The sequence below is a fragment of the Aethalodelphis obliquidens genome, unplaced genomic scaffold, assembly GCF_003676395.1.
Source record: "Aethalodelphis obliquidens isolate GAN/ISIS:26980383/991018 unplaced genomic scaffold, ASM367639v1 scaffold2, whole genome shotgun sequence".
In the NCBI taxonomy this organism is placed as follows: Eukaryota; Metazoa; Chordata; class Mammalia; order Artiodactyla; family Delphinidae; genus Aethalodelphis; species Aethalodelphis obliquidens.
Genome location: NW_020837946.1, coordinates 78,578,529 through 78,598,271, shown reverse-complemented (window position 1 = coordinate 78,598,271; position 19,743 = coordinate 78,578,529). Strand labels below are relative to the sequence as shown.

The 19,743-nt window shown below is 39.6% G+C and overlaps 1 long non-coding RNA gene across 1 annotated transcript in view; it reads right to left on the bottom strand.

The window, feature by feature from the left end:
• Positions 1-1,720: 1,720 nt before the first annotated feature.
• Positions 1,721-19,743, bottom strand: part of LOC113633355 (uncharacterized) — a 91,727-nt gene continuing 73,704 nt past the window's right edge. Inside the window, exons 4-5 of the long non-coding RNA XR_003438155.1 lie at positions 17,996-18,246; positions 1,721-2,456 (exon numbers count right to left, since the gene is read on the bottom strand). This is a non-coding gene — a long non-coding RNA (uncharacterized LOC113633355). The remainder of the gene's footprint in view (positions 2,457-17,995; positions 18,247-19,743) is intronic.

The following is a 19,743-nucleotide window of genomic DNA, read 5'->3' as shown; positions in this document are numbered from 1 at the left end:
TCAAGTTACTGAAGTTTCGCAGCCTCATTTTTCTCCTCTGTAGAATGGAGCTGCTGTGAATGAGATACTGCTACATGTCAAGGTCTAAGCACAGTGCCTTAGCCAGGATAAGCATTCAAGTAGCTTGACACTAGTGGCCCAGGTAGCTGTTACCATCTTATACCTGGGTGAGAATTTTTTTTCCATGTTATTCTTGCACATTTCTTCTGCTTTGTCTTCCTACCTGAAAAAGTACACTTAAGACAAAGACCATTTTTTATTTCTTTTGTGTCACCTGCAGTTATTAGTAAAATAACTATACTTAGTACTAGCAATATAAATATTATACCTATTTCTAACTAGTAGTTAGATACAAGAGTAGGAGTCAAATACTCTAGGCTCAATATTATAACCCCTTTGTATAGGTTTTCATGTTAGTGTATGAATAAGTTTGTCTAAGTGAACAAAATATTGTGAGCTAGATCAAATATTTATAAATAGAAGTTTATAATAGAAGTTAATCCAAGTAAAATAATAATAAAATTAAAGAATAAAGGACATTACCTTCTAGAATCATGCCTGGGCCACTGATTTATCATATAAACATACTTGATCAGTCAGAAAATTCTGTTTTGTTAAAGTATTTAGAGAATAAAGCTACTGTCCTTGGACAATGCTGGAAAGAACAAGTAAGTGTTTTGCTCATGAAACAGAGGTTCAAAAATAAAAATTGATCCTTGATATCCTTAAGATATCAAGCAGTAAACCTCAATATTATATTATGGAAATTATTTTAAGAGAATCTGAGGATACTGCTGATGTTTTCCTGCTTTGCTTGCAAACTGAATACTGCTTTTTTGAAAAACTTAATTTATTTTATTTATTTTTGGCTCTGTTGGGTCTTTGTGGCTGTGCACGGGTTTTCTCTAGTTGCGACGAGCGGGGGCTACTCTTTGTTGCTATGCGCAGGCTTCTTGTTGCCGTGGCTTCTCTTGTTGCAGAGCACGGTCTCTAGGCACGTGGGCTTCAGTAGTTGTGGCACACGGGCTTAGTTGCTCCGCGGCATGTGGGATCTTCCAGGACCAGGGCTCAAACCCATGTCCTCTGCATTGGCAGGTGGATTCTTAACCACTGCACCACCAGGGAAGCCCCTGAATATTGCTTCTGAATTGGCTATACTCCAATATAAAATAAAAAGTTTAAAAAAAAATGAATACTGCTTCTGACAGAATTCTCTCAGGGTGAAGTGATAGTAGGATAAATCCAATTGTTTGGCTTGAACTTAAAATCACAGGGGAGGAAAAGCTTAAAGAAACTTGAGATTCTCAGAATGCTTAAAAAGAACATAGCTTTGGAATGTTGGAAAAATCAAAATATTAAATTCTGATTATGTTCTCACCAAAAATCCCAAATGAGAAAGAATCGGGCAAAGCATCCAAGTAAATCAATGTAGCTTCCCAGGGAGCTCAGCAGTTAAGAGAATATGCACAAACATAGTGAAAACAACTAAAAGAAGTTATTTTGGTTGGGCTTCCCTGGTGGCGCAGTGGTTGAGAGTCCGCCTGCCGATGCAGGGTACACGGGTTCGTGCCCCGGTCCGGGAAGATCCCACATGCCGCGGAGCGGCTGGGCCCGTGAGCCATGGCCGCTGGGCCTGCGCGTCCGGAGCGACGGGAGAGGCCACAGCAGTGAGAGGCCCACGTACCGCAAAAAAAAAAAAAAAAAAAAAAAAAAACCACAAACATATCAGGCAAAGAACTCAACTTTTTAAGATAAATTTGTTTTCAATTTGTTCTTAGTGTACCTAGGTATATGTAGGGGCATAATTTCTACTAAGATATATCTCAGTATAGTGTATGATTTCTGTTGAATCGTGTCCCAAACTCACCAGAAAGGGAAAATGTGTCTGTGGGTAAGAGGACCTCCTATAGACCAGTGCTTGTCAAACTTTAATGCCCATCCGAATCAGCTGGGGATCTTGTTAACATGTAGATCCTGGGAATTCCCTGGTGGTCCAGTGGTTAGGACTCAGAGCTTTCACTGCTGGGGCCCGGGTTCAATCCCTGGTTGGGGAGCTGAAATCCTACAAGCCATGTGGCACGGCCAAAAAAAAAAAAGCAGATCCTGGTTCCATAGGTTTGAGGTGGAAGTTCTTCATTTTGAACGTTGCTTGGTGAGGCTGATGGCGTGATGGCACTGGGTCTTGGACTATACTTTGAATAGAAAGGCTGTAGACTAACCAGTTCCCTAAAGAACAAAGAGGGAGCAGAGTCAGGGTACTGTGTACTGTGTGGTTCAGCCAGGGAGCACAGGGCCTCTTCCTGTTTGCCAGCCTGGTGGCCTAGGTTCATGAGTAGAAGGAAAGGCATTTCTTGACATCCATGGTAGACAGGACAACAGCAGTTCCTGTCTTTCATGCCATCTCCTTCAGAGGACAAAGCCTCCTTGTCTGCAGCTAGGCTGTCATTACAGCTACTCTGAAATAAAAAGGAAGGAATAAGCCATGAGGGTGAATGGGTCAAAATGATGCAAAAGTGGAAAGAAGTAAGGAGAAGCCAGAAAAAAAGAACAAGACTAGTATATCCAGGAACACTGAAAGGAATATTCTTTTCTCTTTCATTAGTTATTCATTTCAATTTATTCTAAATAGTTTGCCCTGGTGTCCGGTGTAACAAGATAGAATGATCTCACACACAGGGCTCATTTTAACAACAAAATATCTTCATGGGGCAGTTTGATGATGTTGGACACATAAAACCAGAGGTAATTCATCCCTCTAAAAGCTTAAACTCCTCCAGAAAAATTAAAAAGACAAACAGTCTTCATCCCCAATAAAAATAAAACAAAGAAGTGTCCTTCAGATCTTATTGCTTGGTGACTTTATGCATTGGAATAGAAACACTATTGCCTTTTGGGAGGTTGACCTCAGCTGTTTTTCAACCATTTGAAGAAAAAGAACTCTAATTTTGGTGCCAATACTCAAAGCAAAGCTTTCTCAGGTGGATGAACAACAGCTGTAGCTGGCTTGTCATGGAAATTGCACCACCTTAAAATCACCAGGAGAACTGGGCTGAGTCTCTGCTCTGACCCTTACTACAGGGTCACACTGGTCACACTACACATTCACATGCAGTGTGTTCCCTGGAAATTCCTGGTGTTCCCTGAAAATGTGCAATGCATGCTAGGGAGGGATTCTGGGCTTCCAAGACTCGCTTGATTGCTGCTCTAGAATTAGATAGAACAAGTAAGAACAAGTCAGTCAAACAAGTCCAAGATTCAATCATATTCTCTCTTTCTCTCTCCCCCAACTATTTTGTCATGTTATTTTATGAACTTTACATAAGACAGACAGGTAATTGTTGAGTGGCTTTTTTTGTGGTCTAGTCTGTATCCTACTACCCTGAACGTATCCCAAACAGCAATGCGATTTTCCCTGCTCTTCACTGGCTCCTTTCTGTGGTCACTAACCTGATCTGCCCTCTCCTAGGGACACTGTAACTAGATGGCCCAGGTTTCTTAAGGCTCCCTTTCAAATACTCTACCCAGTTTCATTCTGTGCCACAGCCAGTGTGTCTTTTCCTCCACACCCTCTCACATTAAAATTCATAGTTGAGGGCTTCCCTGGTGGCGCAGTGGTTGAGTCTGCCTGCCATGCAGGGGACGTGGGTTCGTGCCCCGGTCCGGGAAGATTCCACAGGCCGCGGAGCTGCTGGGCCTGTGAGCCATGGCCGCTAAGCCTGCGCGTCCAGAGCCTGTGCTCCGCAGCGGGAGAGGCCACAACAGTGAGAGGCCTGCGTACCGCAAAAAAAAAAAAAAAAAAAAAATCAGTTGATTGTCTAATTTTCACAGGAAAATTTTCACGATGGCTAATTTACATCTAGAATTTACCTTGCTAATGATTCCTTTTGTTCTTTCATCCTACACACCCCTGCCATATTATTCTTCTAAAAGTTCTGCTGTCATCGTGTCATTCCACACCTTAAGCATTTACAGGTGACATCTAACATATACAGCCCAAACTCCAGAGTGCAGTACCTACCCTCCCTCCCATGCTCCCAATCCCAAACTGTTTCCACAACAAGCTGGCTACAGCTTGTCTTTTTGACTTTATTATTCACTATTCTCTTCTCTGTATCCAACCAAATTAGTCGGCTATCCTCTAAATCCAGAATAGCCTTATCAACCAACTGGTCTTCTTTCTTTTACCATTTCCCTTTCCTGAGATGTTTTCCTTCTCCTTTCTATTATTTCAGTCATACGATTGTACATATGAACTCCTAACAAACACATATCATACCTTAAAGGCAGTGGTGATATTCAAGATATCAATAACTGATCAGTATGGACACTGAACCATCAGAAGAGCTCTAGCCAGAAGGATGGAGTGGTGTCCTAGAAGATCTTTCTGGGCTAGGCATTAATCCTACAGTTACTGGATCCTAAAAGGTGGCGGTGGGGGGAGTGCTGGGAATTCCTGGTGGAGATATGGCCAGGGCAATAGAGGCACTGGGGTGGGCTTGGGGGAAGACTGCAACCAACTGGCACAGAAATATTTCATTATTTAACATCTGATATGAACACCCAGGGTACAGTGGCTGAACACCAGAGTCAGGCTTTGCTGCTACATCTCCAGGCTCAAGTTCAGCTCCTGTCCAACAACCCCAGGAGTACTGATCCCTCCCTCTCTAAATTATTTTAGCATGTTTTGCCCATACCACTTATTAGGTACATTCATAACCTTGCATTGTTAATTGTCTTTTGGGGGACTATTGTGCAATTCATCCCCAAAAGATGGTAATCTTTTCCAAAACAAGAGTTGTACTATATCTTTGTCTCTCCCTAAATGTCAAATATAGTGCCTTTCTTGGGCAATTACTTATCCTATATTTATTAATGAAAATCGATTGAATGAGTAACTGAGAACCAATACACCATATAATGTGGTCATTTCAAATGACCTCACTTAGAGAGTGAGGGAGTTACAGACATCTTTGAGACTTTGATAAGAACTAGAGACTCTCTTCTCAGAAATATCCATAGCAACAGGAAATTGTGCATACAATTTCAGGTGTCTTACATATCCCCTAAAGCCATTCATAGATTCCTGGGAGTCCATGGAATCTAGGTTAAGGACCCTGGTTTAAAAGGAATGTTATAGAACCAGAACATCAACCTAAAGAATCAACTGGGTTTTGTTTTGCTTTGTTTTTGCATCTTCTAAGTACACTTATTCATTCCATGAAGGAAATGGCCCTTATACAGGTGTGCAGTGATGTCCCATGTTTCCATATAACAGAGATTGCTTAAATTCACAGCCAGACTGTGTTTCACCTGATGTGCACTCTAAGTAAAGCTGGTTAATGATGGCTGTGAGCAGGCCCAGGACTTGAAGTTTTCAAAACTTTACTTCTTTTATCAGCACTCTTGATTTTATAAACGATGAAGCCCATCAACGCCATTCCTACCCAGATCTCCTGGTAAACTTGAGTACAGTAGGGCTTCGTAAGGGATCCAAACATTTTTTTTTTTTTTTTTTTTTTTTGCGGTACGCGGGCCTCTCACTGTTGTGGCCTCTCCCGCTGCGGAGCACAGGCTCCAGACGCGCAGGCTCAGCGGCCACGGCTCACGGGCCCAGCCGCTCCGCGGCATGTGGGATCTTCCCGAACCGGGGCACGAATCCGTGTCCCCTGCATCGGCAGGTGGACTCTCAACCACTGCGCCGCCAGGGAAGCCCCTAATTTGGGTACTAAGTTAAGAGACTTAACTTGGGTGTTACCTTGGTATTCCAGTGAGAGGGCTATTTAGAAGATCTCATCCTAGTTCACCTCTTGGATCATGGTGTCTCAGTGCTATCCCCTTGCCTCTACCTGGAAGGCAGAAGAGCAGCAGGACCCACAGGCTTGCCGTAGTGGTCTAGTCTCCCCCAGGAATACGGTACTGCTGACTAAGGTTTCAGCTAAAGTGCACTCATTATCAGTTATACTCGTAGATGTCAGATGACAAATGCCAGTAACAATCTGGAGTGGGACCATCTTTGGTTGAATTCATTAACAGGTACCACATGCCAAAGTGTGGCTAACTAAGGGGGAAAGGGACAAGTGAAGAGGCAAGATCACTTTGCCTTAGACAGAACTTTGTTCATCAGGGAAAGCAATCTTGGCACATAAACTAAAGTGCAGACATGAGGCATAAATAGTGAGATCATCGTCACTAAAACTCTGTGTGGAATTCACTCCCTCCGAGGTACGCACCACGACTCAAAGAGATGGGACTTCCATCAACTCCCCAAGGCAGTTAACTAGCCTCCTGTAATAAATTTCTTTCTGGAAGAAAGAAGAGCACTTATTTACAAGGGAAGCTGCCTGCTATGGTAGAGAAATGAGAGTCTAGAAAAATTACACTGTCTCATATTTCATACTGATTTGCTTCACTTCTTGGGAAAAAGTAGAAAATATTTTATATACTATTAATCTTTGGATTGGTTCCTATGTCAGAAACTTCTTCTTGGAGCTCACTACTACTACAAAGACATTAGACGTGGATAGTGAAGAGAACCTCAAAAGCCAATAATATGGAAGAATAGGTCAACACATGCTAATTAAAATTAGAGCCAACTGGGAGGGATAAATTGGGAGACCGGAATTGACACATACACTCTACTATATATAGAATAGATAACTAATAAGAATATACTGAATAGCACAGGGAACTCTATTCAATACTCTGTAATGGGACGTCCCTGGTGGTGCAGTGGTTAAGAATCTGCCTGCCAATGCAGGGGACACGGGTTTGAGCCCTGATCAGGGAAGATCCCACATGCCGTGGAGCAACTAAGCCCGTGCACCACAACTACTGAAGCCCGCACGCCTAGAGCCCATGCTCCGCAACAAGAGAAGCCACTGCAATGAGAAGCCCGCGCACCACAACGAAGAGTAGCCCCAGCTCGCCACAACTAGAGAAAGCCCACATGCAGCAACAAAGACCCAACGCAGCCAAAAATAAATAGATAAATAAAATTAAAAAAATATATATATATATATATAATACTCTATAATGACCTATATGGGAAAGGAATCTAAAAAAAGAGTGGATATATGTGTATGTATAACTGACTCACTTTGCTGTACAGCAGAAACTAACACGTTATAAATCAACTATACTCCAACAAAAAAAATTAATTAGAAAAAAATAAATATTGGGACCAACTCAAAAAATAAGTTAAAAAATATGTTTTAATTCACACACACAAAAAGATGTCCATCAACAGATGAATGGATAAAGAAGATGTGGTACATATATACAATGGGATACTACTTGGCCATAAAAAAGAATGAAATAATACCATTTGCAGCAACTTGGATGGAACTAGAGATGATCATACTAAGTGAAATAAGTCAGAAAGAGGAAGACAAATACCATATGATATCACTTATGTGTGGACTCTAAAATATAACACAAATGAACTTATCTACAAAACAGAAACAGACTCACAGACATAGAGAACAGACTTGTGGTTGCCAAGGGGACCCAGTGGGGAAGGGATGGAGTGGGAGTTTGGGGTCAGCAGATGCAAACTATTATATATGGAATGGATAACAACAAGGTCCTCCTGTATAGTACAGGGAACTATATTTAATATCCTGTGATAAACCATAATGGAAAAGAATATATAAAAAAAGTTTATATATGTATAACTGAATCACTTTGCTGTACAGCAGAAACTAACACACACTGTAAATCAACCATACTTCGATAAAAAATAAATTTAAAAAAAGTAGAGTCAGCCTATGCTTTTCTGGCCATAGACCAAAGTAATATTACTGAGAGGCACAAAAAACAGTAGATATTTTCCAAGAACTGTTTAGAGAAGTTACATCAATTCTCTGGACACACGTAGAAGAGAGGATGTGCGATAGAAGAGGCTGTGACTCAGCAGCAGCCCTAGTTTTCATCTGCTTTGACAACTGTGATGAGATATTGAGGTGTCTGAAAAGAAAAGATGAAGTCTCTCTATAGCATCCTGCAGTGCCCTGCACCACATGTGGGTGTATCCTCACCAAAAATACTGTGATGATAACGTAAGATTCAGGGGTGCTCGGGTGGTGCAGGAAAAGAGTGTCAGGAGAAGCAATTTCCCTGCTTTTGTGCATCTAATTTACAACAGGCTCTCAAATCCAAGTTACAGGAAGCAAGGAGTTGGGGGGAGGAGGGTGGGATGGTGGGGGGAGCAAAGAGTTACTTGACTATCTTCTGCTGTTTCTTGATTTATGGCAATCCCTGTGTGTGAGTGAAACACACAACTTCTCTCCAACCATCTGTCTTGGTTATTGGGCACAGAATCAAAGTAGTATTAAGCCTACCGTTTTAGCACTTTTGTCCACTCTCTCCACCAAACGGACATCTGGCCATTGCGGGAAGAGTGATTACGGTGATGCCTTGTACACAGAAGTGACCTGTGAATACTTGTTGAATAAGGTAATATGAACCAACTTATGGCCTTGACCTCACTCTTTACCTATTTACTCCACAGCCCTGGCCCTAAGATGCCCTGCTCCCTGGGCGAACACCAGCTATGTCTGAGAGGAAAAAAAAAAAAAAAACAACTCAAAGAATTCTAGGCTGTCAAAATCTGGAAATGTTAGGAAACTTTCAAGTGAAACAGTAGTAACTTTTCCAGGCCCAAAAAGCAGAAGGCCTTAACTGTGGGTTACAGGTTTATCATTAGAAAATGTTTAGTAAGATGAATGGATAAACGAAATGCAGTATATACAGACAATGGAATGTTATTTAATTTTAAAAAGGAAGTAAATTCTGACATAAGCTACAACATGGATGAACCTTGAGGACATTATGCGAGGTGAAACAAGCCAGGCAAAAATGGACAAATATTGTATGATTGCACTTATATGAGGTACCGAGAGTACTCAAATTCACAGAGACAGAAAGTAGAATCATGGTTGCCAGGGACTGGGGGATGGGAGGAATGGAGAGTTAAGGTTTGATGGGTACAGAATTTCAGTTTGGGATGATGAAAGAGTCCTAGAGATGGATGGTGGTGATGGTTGCACAGCAATGTGAATGTACTTGATGCCACTGAAATGTATGTTTAAAATGGTTAATGGTAAATTCTACTTCTATGTATTTTACCACAATTAAAAATAAAAACTGTAGTCCTATTTGCATGAGTTTTTGCATAACATTGTAAAATGATGTGAGTAAGATCAATCACTGTTTTACTGTTTTCAGATGGATGGGAAAAAAGAAGACTGATTTGTGTATCTAGCATCAAACTCCCCCTTATTGGGAAGTGAGCTCAAGTTATTTCATATGGGAATTCAAGAAAGAGAAGGCTCAGAATGTTGTTCATGCCGTGGAAAAGTAAATAAAAGAGGAGGAGGAAAAGAGAGAAGAGGAAGGAGGAAGATGAGGAAGAAAATGACTCCTGACCTAGCAATCTTCTTTCCTGCAAATTCAAGTTTCCACACACATAGACTGCGTACCCAGCTTTCGATCCAAGATATAAATGCAACCACAAGTTTCCACACACATAGACTGCGTACCCAGCTTTGGATCCAAGATATAAATGCAACCAGGTTGAAATCTGACTTTCCAATCTAATTCCCAGAACTCCCTTACACTAGCTTACGTCAGCCATTGCAGTCTGGTTAGGCTTAGAAATTCCTGTCTCCTGTCTTCATTCACAGAATCTCAGAGTTGGAGAATTCAGAGGTCATGCGGTCCAACTGTCAGCCAGATGCTTGACTCCTCTCTATACAACTGTTCCTTCAGTAGGGCCGGCATCTTACTTACTTGACCTTTCACTCATTTTATTCAGTTGGGCTCATAGAATAATTTTACAAAAAAAAACCCACTACTTTCAGGAAAACGAGGGAAAAGAAGAAATAAGCACATTCTAAACTAAAAGTCAGGGTTTTCTCACTTATTAATTTTATCTTAAAACAATATTAAAATGCAAATTACAAAACATTAAGTCTACAGTGATGCCATTTTTGTCCCCTCCCAAATATGTGTGTGTATCTGTGTGTGTATACACAGAAAAAAATTCCCTACAGAAATATATAAAGTTTCTATGCAAGTAGTCATGGGTGCTCTTTATTTTCTACCTTTATTTGTATCTTCTAATTTTTATTCAATTAACGTTCATTTTTTCTTCAATAAATGAGGGAATTATCTATAAAGTATGTTTATTCTCACAAATGAACAGAATTGAAGTGGCGATTAGTTATCTAATGATACAAAACAGAACAAAAACCATGAATTAATTTTGAAATGTACCTGGGAGAATTTGGTCTAATCAAAACAAATGGAGTGAAGGAATTGGTGATGGCCTCCTGTTTCCAAGGACAGAGAGATTAGTATTAACAGGATCAAAACTAAACCACAATACATAAATTTGATATTGAAGATAACAGAGCACAAAGTGCTGAGGTATCATCTGAGACAATTGTCGTTTTTCTCTTTGCTTGAGTCTCCACCCCACTCCTTTATTCAATACATGTCGAACTTTAGGGTTTGTTGTATGTCAAGCATGGTGCTAAGCCTTGAGTAGGAATTCAGAGATGACTAAGACACGATCCTTGCCCTCAAGGCACTCACACTTTTCCTATTTGGCTAGAAAAGTGCTCCAGTAAGCAACCTGATGTTTTTCTTAGAAGGTGTTTTCAAAAATACTTTGGTTACCCAAGTCCCACTGTCTCTCCACACCTCACAGTCACTGATGCCCCTAAAGGAAAAGCCTAGGAGCTCTTTTTGTGTTGGAATCTTTAACTTCTGATATTGCTGGCATGGGTAGATCCCATGTACCTCCTGCTGATCTGTTTTGGTGTCCCGGACTTATTAAATATTGGTAGGCAGGGCACTCCCTTCCTCAAGGAAAGACTCAGTATTTCCATGGACATCCTCCATCCAAGGACACACTCTTCTCCACCTTTACATTCTGTTCAGTAGCCATAAGCAAGATCTTTGAATCTCCTTCTACATGCTTTTCTTTCATGATGGATACAAGAAAGAACTGGTAACAAAAGTGAATAAAGGACTTGGATTCATCAAATTATGCTTGAAAGCTCTTATCCTCTCATTCTGCTCATCAAATTCAAGAGCAAACCTCCAAACCACAATATTCCCAAATCAGCACACTTCTTCCCCTTCTTTATGGCTACCACCACTGCCTATGCCACCATCCTATCTCTCTCCCTGGACATCTGCAGTGGCCTCCTTACATGACTTCCTGTTTTCCCTCTTAACCCACCAGAGTTATTCTCTGAAGAGACTCCAAAGGGATATTTTCAAAACATAGATTAAATCATGGCATCTCCTACCAGTAGCTTCCTACTGCACACAGACTAAATTCCACACTCTTGAAGTGGCTTCCATAACCACATAGTACTGGCCATTGCCTGCTTTTCCCCTCTCATTAAGCTCCATCATCTTGGTCTCCTTTCTGTTCCTGGAGAACAGGCCAAGTTCATTCTTGCCCCAGAGCTTTTTCTCCAGCCTTTCAATCTATCTGGCACACTTGGCCACTTATTTTTGCATGGCTGGCTCCTTCACATCATTCAAATTAATTTCACCTCCTCAGAGAGGCCTTTCCTGACCTTCTTTTCTAGAAGCTCCTCAGTCTTTCTCTATCATATCATCTTGCTGTGTCTCTGCAAAGCACTTACCATTATCTGATGACGTTCTCGTTTATTTATTTATTGCTTTATTAATCTGTCACAGTTACTAGAATGTAAGTTCCACAAAAACAGTGACTTTTTATGTCTCATTCGTTACTATGTTGGGATTGATGTCTGGGACAAAGAAGACATGAAACAAATAAGTGTGGAATAAATTTGCTAAATGTGTGAGAGAAGATGACTGTCACTCCAGAATTGGTGAGCTTAATCTTATATCCATTACACAGGCTCATTCACTCATTCACTTATTCAAAACCATTTATTGAGTTAATTATATACCAGGTACTATTTCAGAAAACAAAGACAAATATAACTAAATTCTTACCCTCCTGTACTTAGATTTCCTCTACTCAAGAGTGGAGAATATAGCCAAGAAAAGATTTGTAATATGCTATCCTAAGTGTTATATTAAAAATATGCATAGAATGGTTGGGGATGGCTACACAGGGAAGATGAGGTTTCACCTGTCACCTTGAAGAATGAATTCACCAAATGTGTTTTGGAGAGAAGAGGCAAAACACACAGAGAGTTGAGAAAGAAGATGACACCTTCAGGCAGGGTGGAAAATATAGGCTACCATCAAATTATGGAGTTTAAACTTTATTCTGGAGGATTTTAAGAAAGGGAGGACACTCTCTGGCTTGCATGTAAAATGACCATTCTTGCAGCAGAGTAACAAACGAATGAAAGGGGGAAATATGGCAGAATACAGAATAGTCAGATGATGACCACTGGACTAAAGTAGGGACTGAGAGAATGGAGAGGAAAGGGTAGATTCCAGGGATATTTAGGGAGTAGAAGTAGGAGGACTTGGTGATCAATTAGAGCTTTTCAGGCTATGAGGTCTGTGAGGATACAGGATTGATAGACACAGTTATATCCCCTGGCACAAAGTATATGAGTTCATAATAAATGAATGGATGAATGAATAAAAAAGGAAAAGTCTAAAGCCAGTCCCAGTTTCCAGTGTGGACATCTGGTATTACTGATACCATTACCAATATATGGGCAGGCTTAGAAAAAGGAAGATAAATTCATTTAGGAAATAGTGGATGTGTGGCATCTGCTAGCAAGTTGTGGCTGTCCACATTTCTGCATTCTGCTTGCAAATAAAACAGTTCCTTTTTTAGTTCCTTTCTATTTTACAACACCTTTTTATCCAAAGCTAAAAGAAGCCATTTGCACCTTCCATGTTCTCATCAGCCAGCTCCAATTTACTAGGTTCATTTTCTAATTTACGAGTTAAAGAAGGTGACAGTGTCACTAATTTTTCCATTACAACGTTATACCAGTTGCCCTTTTTGAAGCCTTAATAACAATTACCCTCACTGGTCTTCCAGCCTCTACTAACAGTCTCCTTGCCACCTTTTTAGCCTCTGCCTACTGCCTGACCCCCAAACCACTATTTTAGGTTTTTGTTGCAGCAGCAACCAGATTCCTGTTTCAGTTATCTTATTAGTTATTTTGCTGCATAGCAAAATACCCTAAACCATCTTATTTTTGTTTAGGGACTTTAAAACAATAATCATTTATTATTTCTTATCATTGTGCAGTTTGGCATTCTGGACAGTTTTGCCGGTCTCACCTAGACTCTGGGCTGCTGGTCATATGACTCCTTCCAAGTGGAAGCCAAGCTGGCCTGGAAAGTCCAAGATGACCTTACGACATTTCTGAGAATGTCATGCTGTCTGTCAGCTAAGAAACTTCGTTTTTCCTGTATGAGGTCCCACATTCTCTAGTAAGCTAAACTGGGCGTCTTCACAGCATGATGATCAAGGCCAACCCAGGTCCCAGACAGTGGAGAAATAGGCTTATTTCCTGATGTAGTGATTGCAAGGTCACATTACACAGGGACACAGACACAGAGAGGCATGATTCATTGAAGGTCATTATTATAATACCCTATTACATTCATTCAGCCCTATGTAAAATGGGCAATTGCTGCGTCTGTCATGATTGAGAAGTTGGTCACAGCAGCCAGCCCCAAAACAACACTGCTCCTGCTTAGTTTTATGCCAGTAAAATGGATGATCTATGTCCTGCCTCTTTTACCAAGTAACTCATTTCTGTGCCAGTGTCATGTGATATATCTGATTGGCATAATTAACATCCGTACCCAGCAGCAAGGAAGCTGGAAATGATGTTTTTGGATTCTTCATTAAGATGGAAAGATTTCTACAGTAGGTAACTATCAAAATATGAAGAAGGTATTCAAAAGATTCCAATTAGTCACAAATGACAGATGTCTGCTACCTACCAGATCCTTCAGTAAAGTGTAAAACCCTTTTATGATCTTAAGTGGCGGTGTTGTGGAAAATAAAGGAAAAGAGCTGTAAGTGGAATTGAGGCTTATCACACATTTACCTGATGCTCAATCAGAGGGAACAACATGCTGTTGAAAGTCTGTGCCCAAGAAGCCCAGAAAATGGCAGCAAAGTGGTCCACAGGCAACTTGGAGCAGCAGAGAGAGTACAGGATTCCAGACTAACAACATACTAGAGAAAGGTGACCCATGTTAAAAAATAATTTTCATAAAGGATACAGTCATAACTCTCAATAAAATATAAAATGAACACATACTTCACTTAACTCATCAATCAGGAATACAGTAAAATGTTAACAAACAAAAATACTAGGGATTTTTTCTGGTGGTCCAGTGGTTAGGACTCCGTGTTTTCCCTGCCGTGGGCCCGGGTTCAATCCCTGGTCGGATACTAAGATCCTGAAAGCTGCGTGACACAGCCAAAGAAAGAAAGAAAGAAAGAAAGAAAACCTAACTAAAAACAGTTCAAAGGCTAATCCAAAGAGCAGACACAGATATAGGCAATCAGGAATGCTGAAATTAGTTAACTAATAGACACAAAACTGACCAATATCCACAGGGCAGTAACTAATTGTATCTCCATTGGACAAATTTATTTGCATCTGTATGGACAAGAATAGTTTGCAGTACTGTCAGTTTTATTTAATTTACAAAGTTGTGAAATAGCTCAAAGATAATGAAAGGCAAAAATATCTGTAAAGTCTAACTTAGAGGTTACAATATACAATGCCTAATTTTCCATTGAAAATGCCACCAGTAAACGTTTGCTCACTTTAAAGTTTTTCACAGTTTTTTCTGACCTTTTAAAGGGAGAGAAAAATTGATTCTGGAGCTACATTGATCCACGTTTGCCTGTCATTTGCACAATTAAACATATTAAGAAAAAAACAGGGAATTCCATTTCAAATTAAAATTTACAAAGTCTTGAGAGACATTGCTTCTACTCTACTGGTAAGAACAAGATATTAGCCAGAAAATCATAGTTTTAAGAAACGTATAAGAACACCTGAAATTAATATAATGTTGTATGTCAATTCCACCTCAATTAAAATACATATTTATCAGAGAACTAAGAACACCCTCCCCTCTAAAAGAAACCCTTTAAGTTAACCAAATTGTAGAAAGTGATAAGCCCATTCTAGAAAAGATGAGACCCACAGCTGCTTTAATTACTAGCAGACCAGAGGAAGAAAGAGAAATCCACAGATCAGATTGATTCAGTCAACCAGACTAGTAGCCTAACAGAGGAAACAACACAATTTACTTCAGACTCTACACAAAATGTTTGGCATACAATAAAAAAATTACAAGACACATAAAGAAGCAAGATGTGACCCAAGGTCAAGAGAGAATGTAGTCAACAGAGCAAACTCAAAGTTGAAACTATAGACCAGAGACAGGAACTTTAAGGTAACTGTGTTAAACATGTTCAGTGATTTGGTGGACAAATTAGATAATATGCATGAATAATGGATAACTTCTTCAGAGATGGAACCTATAAAAAAGAACTTATTGTACAGGACTTCCCTGGTGGTCCAGTGATTAAGAATCCACTTTCCAATGCAAGGGACGCGGGTTCGATCCCTGGCTGGGGAACTAAGATCCCACATGCCGCGGGGCAACAAAGCCCACACGCTTTAGAGCCCATGCACCACAACTAGAGAGCCTCGTGTGCTGCAACTACTGAGCCCGTGTACTCTGGAGCCCACGCGCCACAACTAGAGAGTCTGCACACTGCAACTACTGAGCCATTGCTCTATAGAGCCTGCGCGCCACAATCAGAGAAGCCCGTACACCGCAATGAAAGATCCTGCATGCTGCAACTAAGCCCCGACGCAGCCAGCTAAATAAAGAACTTATTGTAAACACCTGAAATAAAAAATATGAAATATCAATCTGATGGGCTCAACAGAAGTGTGCACATAGCAGAGGAAAGGATCAACTCAAATACAGGTGAAAACACAAAAAGAAAAAAGAGCGAACAAAATGGAACAGTGAATCCAAGAGTCTTTGGGCAGCAACAGATGGTCTAACATATATGTATTGTATCCCCATAAGAAAGGGAGAAATAATGGGGGAAAAGAAGTATATGAGGAGATAGTGGTCAAGAATTTTCTAAGGAGAGTCTGGGTTGGTGAACACGTGGAGATTCAGGGAGAGTGGACCCCTGGCTAGAGCCTGGAAGTTTCTTGCACCTTCCCACATACTTTGTCCTATGCATCTCTATCATCTGGCTATTCCTGAGTTATATCCTTTTAAAATTAACTGGTAATCTTATTACGTGGCTATGGAGACAAAACTCCCCTAACTTGGCTGGGAAGATTGCTTTCCAGAGGCATTGCACTCCTTGGTATTTCCTTCTTTGCACTTCCTGCCAGCAGTCTTGGCTCAGGTTTTGCACTAAAGTACAAGAATAGCATGACCAAAAACACTTTGAGAAAAGAAGGAACTTAGCTGCCAACCTTATACAGAACCAAGTTTTCCAACCTGTGAATGCAGAAGTTATCATGGGTTTCTTGCATCCATTCAGGCACCAAGTCCTGTCTACATATAGAAATGACAATACATCTAACACATATCTAGACTACTTGCTCTCAGAGGAATGGAGATACTGTTGTCATAAATAAAGTTCAAATTTATTTAAAATCCTTAAAAAATATTTTTTCTAAAATTAATTTTTAAAAAGACCCCACAGATCCAAGAAACTCAGTAAAACTTAACATGATAAATACAAAGAAAACACACCTAAGAACATATTGTCCAATTGCTGGAAACAAAATAAAACAAAAAACCAAAACAAAACAAAAGAAAAAAACAAGAAGATCTTAAAAACAAAGTAGAAACAAAGACATCATTTACAGGGGAACAAAATATGAATTATGACTGATTTCTTATCAAAAACAATAAGCGCCAGAAGACAATGGAATAGCATCTTTAAAATGGGGAGGGAAGGGAAACTTTCAATCCAGAATTCAAAAAATATAAAAATGAAGTCAAAATAAAGCAGACAAAGGCTGATAGGATTTGTGTCCAATAGGTTTGCACTATAAGAAATGCTAAGAAAAATTACTCAGTCTAAAAGCTGAGGAAAATGTTATCAGATGGAATCCTGGATCTCCAAGATAGAATTTAGAGCACCAGAAACAATAAATATCTAGGCAAATATAAAATGCCATTTTAAATTAAATATATTGCTATTATACTTGCTATAAATTATATCTATATCCCATGATATATTGCTATACTTTTTGCTTTAAATATATGTAAAGCCATATATCATTGTTATTCTTTTTGCTTTAAATATATTTACATATATTTAAAGCAAAAAGTAGAGCAATATATTGTAGAAGTAACACATATAACAATAAAAGCACAAAAGACAGGGATAGTAAATAGAATTACACAGTTGTAAAATTCCCCCATTGTTGGTTAAACAGTAAAATATTATTTGAAGTTAGAGTTAAATTAAAAATGAATATTTTAATCTCTAGAGCAACCACTAAAAAATAACACTAAAGAGGTGTAGCTAAAAATGTTAATAGATTAGAAAGAATGAAATATTAAATACTAATTGATATCACCCAAAAGAAGGCAAAAAAAGAGAAACAGAGAAACATAAAATAACTAAAACAAATAGAAACTAAATGATGAAATGATAAACTTAAACCCAACCATATCAATAATTACATTAAGTTCAAACGAACTAAACATGCCAATTAAAAGCTAGAGGTTGTCAGACGAGGGTGGCGGGGGGCAGAGGCGGTGGAAGGAAACCCAACTCTATGCTATTTACAAGAAACACATTTTAAATAAAACATATTCACAAAAAGTCTACAAGAATAATCATAGCAGTCTTATTCATAATAGTCTCCAAACTGGAAACAACCTAAATGCCTATTGAAACAGTTACCCACTGCCGCATAACAAGTTACCTGGAAATTTAGTGGATTAAAACAACATTTATTATCTCACAGTTTCTGTGGATAAAGAATCTCACCAAAAAGAAGTCGTCTTTTCTCTTACAAGGCTTCAATGAAGGTGTTGATTTGGGCTGCCATCATCTCAAGGCTTGACCTGGGGAAGGATCCATGTCCAAGCTTATTCTCATGGTTGTTGGCAAGATTCAGTTCCTCACAGGCTGTTGGAATGACGGCCAGAGTTCCTCACTGGCTGCTGGTGGGAGGTCTCCCTCAGTTCCTTGCCATGTAGACTTCTCCATAGGGTAGCTTACAACATGGCAGCTTGCTTCTTTAAAGCAAGCAAGAAAGAAAAACTAGAGAGAGACATGGAAGTCAAGTCCTTTATACCCAACTCTTAGAAGCAACATTCCACCACATTTGTTATATTCTTTTCATTAGAAGAAAATCACGAGGTCCAACCCACACTTGAAGGGAGGGGATTCCACAAGACTATGAATATCAAGACGTGAGGATCACTGGGAACCATGCCAGAAGCTGCCTACCACATCTATCCATGGAAAATAGAGTAAAAAAAAATTTTATTGGAGTATAATTGCTTTACAATGCTGTGTTAGTTTCTACTGTACAATGAAGTGAATCAGCTGTACGTATACATATAGCCCCTCCCTCTTGGACCTCCTCTCCCCACCCCACCCATCTAGGTCATCACAGAGCACCAAGCTGAGCTCCCTGTGCTATACAGCAGGTTCCCACTAGCTATCTACTTTACACATGGTAGTGTATTTATGTCAAAACTATTTTCCTAATTCATCCCACCCTCCCCTTTCCCCTGTGTTCACATGTCCATTCTCTTCATCTGCATTTCTATTCTTGCCCTGCCAACAGGTTCATCTGTACCATTTTTCTAGATTCCACATATATGCATTAATACACAGTATTTGTTTTTCTCTTTCTGATTTACTTCACTCCGTACGACAGGCTCTAGGTCCATCCACACCTCTACAAATGACCCAATTTCATTTCTTTTTATGGCTGAGTAATATTCCATGATATATATGTACCATGTCTTCTTTATCCATTCATCTGTTGATGGACACTTAGATTGCTTCCATGTCCTGGCTATTGTAAATAGTGCTGCAATGAACATTGGGGTACATGTGTCTTTTTGAATTACGGTTTTCTCAGAGTATATGCCTAGTAGTGGGATTGCTGGGTCATGTGGTAGTTCTATTTTTAGCTTTTTAAAGAACCTCCATACTGTTCTCCACACTGGCTGTATCAATTTATATTCCCACCAACATTACAGGAGGGTTCCCTTTTCTCCACACCCTCTCCAGCATTTATTGTTTGTAGATTTTTTGATGATGGCCATTCTGACCAGTGTGAGGTGATACCTTACTGTAGTTTTGATTTGCATTTCTCTAATGATTAGTGATATTGAGCACCTTTTCATGTGTTTGTTGGCCATCTGTATGTCTTCTTTGGTGAAATGTCTATTTAGGTCTTCCACTCATTTTTTGATTGTTTTCTTGATATGGAGCTGCATGAGCTGTTTGTGTATTTTGGAGATTAATCCTTTGTCCGTTACTTCATTTGCAAATATTTTCTCCCATTCTGAGGGTTGTCTTTTCATCTTGTTTATGGTTTCCTTTGCTGTGCAAAAGATTTTAAGTTTAATTAGGTCCCATTTGCTTATTTTTGTTTTTATTTTCATTACTCTAGAAGGTGGGTCATAAAAAATCTTGCTGTGATTTATGTCAAAGAGTGTTTTCCTCTAAGAGTTTTATAGTGTCTAGTCTTACATTTAGGTCTTTAATTCATTTTG